General features: G+C 41.8%; 1 non-coding gene across 1 annotated transcript; it reads right to left on the bottom strand.

Moving 5' to 3' along the window:
* Nucleotides 1-4,636: 4,636 nt before the first annotated feature.
* On the bottom strand, nucleotides 4,637-4,740 carry LOC127236494 (U6 spliceosomal RNA). Its single transcript, XR_007835774.1, has one exon. It is a non-coding gene; the product is annotated as a U6 spliceosomal RNA (small nuclear RNA).
* Nucleotides 4,741-6,700: the final 1,960 nt, after the last annotated feature.

Raw genomic sequence — 6,700 nt, forward strand, 5'->3', positions numbered from 1 at the left:
CATGAGGTGAGTGTTACTTACAGGGGCCTGGGAAACTTACCAGTGGTTACACCATAGAAGAAAATGACAGCCCTCTCCCAGCAACCATTAACTGCCAATAGTCCCCCCTCCAGGGAGGGGAGTGGGCTTGAGTCTTCCCCTCTAGGAGTCTTCTTGTGTGAGACCTTTTGGCATGAGTATAGCGCTCAGAGCCTGTGGGGAGGCTCTGAGCCAGCTTGGCCTCTTTCAGAGAGCCACATGCAAATTCTCTCCAAAGTGCCACTTTCCCCCAGAAATAATAGAGACCTATTGTTGGGGGATGTAAGCCTGGAGTTCTGGGATAATAGCATTTTCATGAAGAAAAAATCACACCCCCACCGCTTGCACAGCTGAGAACATGAAACCTACTATTGAGACATTCTGGTTAAAATGAAGCATTATCTGGTAAGACAGGCCCTACCCATGCGAGTCTGTGGGAAGGCAGGTGAGCAGGGGTCTGCAGGTGCTGTTGGAAATGAGCTGGTAAAATCCATTTGTCCATCCAAGAATGATTAAATGCAATCACAGCTCTGTTGAGAAGTGGGAGGCAGGAGTGGGTAATTCAGCACCATCAAAGGAGAGGCCCAGAGGAGAATGGGGTGGGGTGGGAGAGAAAGGGACAGGAAGAAACCGGGAAGTTCAGACTAAAGTGCCAACTGAGGGGAACAGCCACACTCTAGGGGTCCTTTTAAGGGCTGTAGGTCATCCGTGAGTGGCAGTGACTTGTTGATGGGATTGTGTTAATGGATGTGGGTCCCACCTGAGTCAGGAGCTGAGAAGTGGGAAGGCAGTCGGCCTTGGGATGAAGGATTTAGGTAAACATTGTGCTCTCCATCCTTGGACAAAGTGGGGGGGGGGGGTAGGGGCTGCCCATTGCTCCTCCTCTTTTAATCCCCACTGCACTAACAATTCTATCTTGATCACTAGTAAATATCCTCAGATGAATAGTGTAGCCTAGTGGCTCCTTCCCTATAGGATTCACTTGGGGATATCAGAAACCTCCAGAGCAAACCTCCCCTGACCATCACTGAATCACATCTCCGGGTAGAAACATGGCTGGCACACAGTTTCACAACTCAGACTCACACAATGGGCCCAAGGGCAGGTCCAGTACCTATTTTTGCAATATTCTATTGCAAAAGTTACCTAAAAATATTCACAGATCTTCGGTGTCCACAGTGGAATATGACCATAACCATGACCAGGTGTAGAAACTGAAGGCATTTAGCAGTGATCTTGTTGAATTCTCAAAGATCAAGAGAAAACCACAGCCTAAAACACACTGTAACAGAAATAATGAGGAATTGTCAAAGAAGAAGAACTATATGGTATTCAGGGAGAATCAGAGGTATATAACTGTAATTTTACCACTGTTATGAATTGTAAAGTAAATATCTGTGTTTTCTGATAGTCTTAGGTGACCCCTGTCAAAGGGTCATTGGACCCCCAAAGGGGTCTTGACCCACAGGTCGAGAATCACAGGTCTAGACTATCACTAATTCATGACAGATGGATGAGAAGATACCTAACAAGGGCCTCTCCTGACCTCCCTTCACTGGACCTCTAAAATCTTCAGGTAAGGGAGCTGAGCTGCAGAGGGGAGAACTTGACCAAGGCTCCTGGTCCCCTGACTCAGTCTTTTTCCAGCCACCACCGTTCTTTGGTTTCTTCTTCAGTATCATCAAGCGTGAAGTCTCTCTGCTTTCTTGGCCCTTTGCTTTGTTTAAACACCGAGAAGGTGTTTAAAAGATGGGATATCTCTCTCTGTGTGTGTGTGTGTATGCGTGTGTGCATGTGCGTGTGCATGCACACGCAGAAGCCTGATGGCAACTAGCTGGAGTTGGTTCTTTCTGTCCAACATGGCAGTTCCAGGGATCAAACCCAGGTTCTCAGTGGCCTGATTTGGTGACCCGCCTTGCTGGCCACATGGCTTTCCCATTCTCCTTTCTTGATGGCGTATTTCACAGATAAAATGAAAACAAAAAATTCTCCCTTTATTGATTTTACTGAGTCTTTTCAGATGGTACCTTTGGTGTTATGTCTAAGAACTAGATTTCTCTCCTGTTATCTCCTGGGGTGGGGTGGGGTGGGGGGTTGTATAGAACTGTATTTTACATCTTGATCTTTGCTCCGTCTTCAGTTTTTATGAAGGGTGTAAACTTCATTTTTAAATTTGATTTTTGCACTAATATATCCAGTTTCCCTGGAACCGTTTGTTGTAAAGGTCTTCTTTTCCCCATTGTGTTTCTTTTCATAATTTGTCAAAGATGTTGACTTTATTTATATAGTCACTTGTGAGATTTTTTTTATTGTGTTGCTAATCAATTTATCTTGTTATTATTACTTTTTGACCAATACTTCACTGTCTTGATGACTGTGGTTTTCTAGTAAGTCTTGATTGAGATGGGATAATATCAGTTTTCCAACTTTGTTCTTTTTCAATAATATGCTGCCTATTCTGGCTCCTATGCATCTCCAAATAAACATTAGAATTCAATTTGTTGATACCGATCAATCATTGTACTGAGATTACATTGATTCTAGTTCAATTTGAGAGGAGCTAATAACTCATCCTTATTGAGATGTCCTGTCTTACACACAAACTCTTTCTCCATTTACTTAGTACTCCTGTGATACCTTTCATCACAGTTTTGCAATGTTCCATGCTTAGATTGCACATTTTAATTTAAATTGCATGTATCTATTTAGTATGTGTGTGTGCATGCATACATGCATGCTTCAATGTGTGTTGAAGACTGGAAGAATCAATTCTCTCTTTCTACTATGTGGGTTTCAGGGATCAAGCTCAAGTAATCATCAGGCTTGGTATTTCCCTTTACCCATTTCGCTGCCCCAAATTTTCTTATATTTAGCACTTAAATATTTTATAGTTTTTCTGTGATAATACAAATGTTATTGTGTATGTTTTTTAAAAATTTTAATTATCATTTTATTTTATGTATACGGGGATTTTTCCTTTATGTGTTACTGTGTACCACATGCGTGCCTGCTGTCTGTGGAGGTCAGAAGAGGGTATTGGGTCCCCTGGAACTTGAGTTACAGGTGGTTGTGAGTACCCAGGTGAATGCTGGGAACTGCATGTGCATCCTCTGAAGTGCAGCCAATATTCTTAGCCACCGAGCCATCTCTCCAGCCCCTGTGCTTTTGATTTTGAACGCAACTCTTTGATTGCTGATATATAAGAAAACTCAGCACTGAGAGGTCCATCTGGGTTGAACTCTATAGGCCCTGTTCATGCTATTATGGTATCTATGACTTCATACATGTCAGTCTGTTGTGTCTGGAAGGCACTGATTTCTTGGTGTTGTCTATCTTCACTAGCCCTTAAAACCCTTTAGTAAACTCTTCCACACAGTTCCCTGAACCCAGTGGGAGAGATTTGATGGAGACAACCTATTTAGGGCTGAGTGCTCCAAGGTCTCCCACTTTCTGTACACTGTCCATTTGTGGGTGTCTGTATTGGTTCTTATCTATGGCAGGAGGAAGCTTCTTTGATGATGGCTGAGCAAGGTACTGATCTATAAGTGTAGCAGAATGTTAGTAGGAGTCATTTTATTGCTATGCTCCTTTAGCTGAACAGTGCTAGTATGGGTCCTATATCATGGAGTGGGCCGCCAATCCAATCAGATAGTGATTGGTTACTATCACAACACTAATGCCATTATTGTACCAGTAATTATGTAGGCAGATCTCCACTTTGGATCATAGGGTGTGTAAATAGGTTGGTGCTGACCCTTTTCCTTTGGAAGTGTGCAAATTATCTTCTAGTATCATGAACATTAATCAGTAGGGGTGGAGGATCTAGTCCATTTCTCCATGTTCAGTGAAATATGTATGTGTTGTCTTCAGCAATAGGGCCTTACCATCTGATTACGGAGAGCAACCAGCACACTTAGCAATAGTTGTTTGGAAGTTTCCATGCTGCAGCTTTGGCCAACAATTTGATTAGATGTAACCCATTCCTGGTCCTGGGGGAATTCACTTGGTGGTGACAGATGTCTAATTAGTGCTTTCTCCTCTGTTATTTGGTGACCCCAATTAGATTTCTTTTATATATGTATATATTTTAAGAAGCTTCTGCTGTAGGAGGTTTACATATGCCCCTTAGTATTAGCTGTTCCTCCATGTATTTTCTCTTTTACTCACGTCTTCCCTCTGCAATTTTGTTTAATGTGTATTAACTTTATATCCTGTAATCATGCTCAAACGGCTTATTAATTATAGGAGGCAGTATAATAATTCATTCAAATTTTCTCCATAGGTGATTATGTCATCTGAAAACAAGTGTTTTCTTCTGTTCTTTTTTCCTTTGTACATTTTAGTTGTGATTTTTTTTCCTCTTATTTCTATAGTTATCTCTTCTAGAATTTTGTTGTAATAGAAGAGCAAGAAGATGTCATATTCTTCATCTTTGCAAGAAAACTTTGAATTTCTTTTACTCACTTCAATTCTTTCTGGAAAGTCCCAAATATTTATTTTATTGTAGTAAATACACACATATTTGTGTGTAAATATACACATGATATATATATATGCATATATATACACACACATATGCATTTCTATATATTTATAGATTCCCAACAAAAGATGCTATAAAAATATGGAACACTTCCCAGATTTGTGTGTCACCCTTTCACAGGGTCCATGCTAATCTTCTCTATGTCATTCCAATTCTAGTATATATGCTGCATTGAATGTCAATGCTCCACCAGGCATTATTTTATATGCAGGAATACAATTGTAATGTAGTGCTGAAAAACTCCCAACAATCTTGGGGTTTCAGTTCTAGAGTGGTTGCAAGTCGATGAAAAGAAATATGGGTGCTTGCGAGGTCAGAAATCACCAAGCGCTCCAGACTGGGGACCTTGGACACCAGCATTCTATTGTCCCATTGTTCTGGGGTCTGGAGGTACAAGGTGTGCACAGATGTTTTAATTCTTTAGTTACTATGACAACATGCCTGACCAAGGCAACCTAAGAAAGGGAAGGTTTGCTTTGGCTCTCACTGTTAGGATACAGTTAATCTTGGGCAAGAAGTTGTGGCAATAGAGGTAGTAAGAGTGTGAGGTGATGGGTCATATTGCATCTACAGCCAGGAAGCAGAAAGACAGCCATACTAGAGCTTAGCTTGCTTCTAACCCTAACCCCAACCCTAACCCTAACCCTAACCCTAACCCTAACCCTAACCCTAACCCCAACCCCAACCCTAATCCCAACCCCAACCCTAACCCTAACCCTAACCCCAACCCTAACCCTAACCCTAACCCTAACCCTAACCCTAACCCCAACCCTAACCCTAACCCTAACCCTAACCCCAACCCTAACCCTAACTCTAATCTTAACCCTAACCCTAACCCTAACCCTAACCCTAACCCTAACCCTAACCCTAACCCTAACTCTAATCTTAACCCTAACCCTAACCCTAATATAGGATGGATCTTCCTCCATCTATTAACCTAGTCTGGAAACTCAAAGACATGCCCAGAGGTTCATCTCCTGGATGATTCTAGATCCTCTCCAGTATTAACCATTATGTAGGGTCTATGCTTGGCTGGTGATTGGTCATCCTCTTGTGCCTTCACATGCCAATCGTCCCTTTGTCTAAACCTATGTCTAAGTCTTCTCTTGTTGGATTAGAATTCATCCTAATGATCCCATTTTTCATGTAACTACTTCTTTCAAGAATTCTACATATGCAATTACAGCCTTAGGTACTAAGGGTGTTAGAGATGACTTTCCATTATATAGTATAAGTTAAAAGGTGGTTTTGGATATAGGTATAGCCGATGTTGCTTCTCTACTCCTGACCCTTATTGCCATAGAAAGAAAAGTGACTTTGGTCAACAGAGTGGTCCAAAGGGAACCCTGAGTTTTTTCCCCCTATGAAATTACATGGGATACACGATGGTAAGACCTATGGCCTAGGCATCATTCATGATACTCTAAGGCAGTGGTTCTCAACATGTGAGTCATGACCCCTTTGGGATGTCAAACGACCCTTTCATAGGGGTCACCTAATACCATCAAAAACACAGATATTTACAGTATGATTCATAACAGCAGCAAAATCATAGTTAATGAAGTACCAACAGAAATAGTTTTATGGTGGTGGTGGTGGGGGTGGGGTGGGCTCACCGAAACATGAGGAATTGTATTAAGGGTCACAGCGTTAGGAAGGTTGAGAACCATTGTCCTAGGGGCTGGAGAGATGGCCCAGTAGTTAAGAATATGGTCAAGAGATCAAATGCTCTCTTCTGGCCTCTGCAGGTACCTGCATTCCCGTGCTCATTAATTTGAAAATAAAAAAAGTCTTTAAAAAGATGATGTATTAAACAAGCCCAGGTCTTGTTTGTTTGTTTGACATAGCTTGCTGGCGATAAGTGAGTTATTGCTCTAAACAACGACTCAGGGCAAATCTGCAGCCATTCCCCGGGAAAGCACTAACCCTGTTTATTTTTTCTGCTTTAATCAGCTCTTGTTTTGCTGATAAGGTTCTAGCATGAGCAGTTCCTGCTGTTTTATGTGCTCTGCAGTCATGTGGCTCATTGGTTTCTCCTCATCTGAGCTTCTGTGATTTTACTAAACAAATCACTTTTCTTTGTCGTGGTGAGTTCTCGGTGTTGGCGTGCCAAGCACCAACCCACTGAACTAACCAACT

This window comes from Phodopus roborovskii, unplaced genomic scaffold (assembly GCF_943737965.1).
Source record: "Phodopus roborovskii unplaced genomic scaffold, PHOROB, whole genome shotgun sequence".
In the NCBI taxonomy this organism is placed as follows: domain Eukaryota; kingdom Metazoa; phylum Chordata; class Mammalia; order Rodentia; family Cricetidae; genus Phodopus; species Phodopus roborovskii.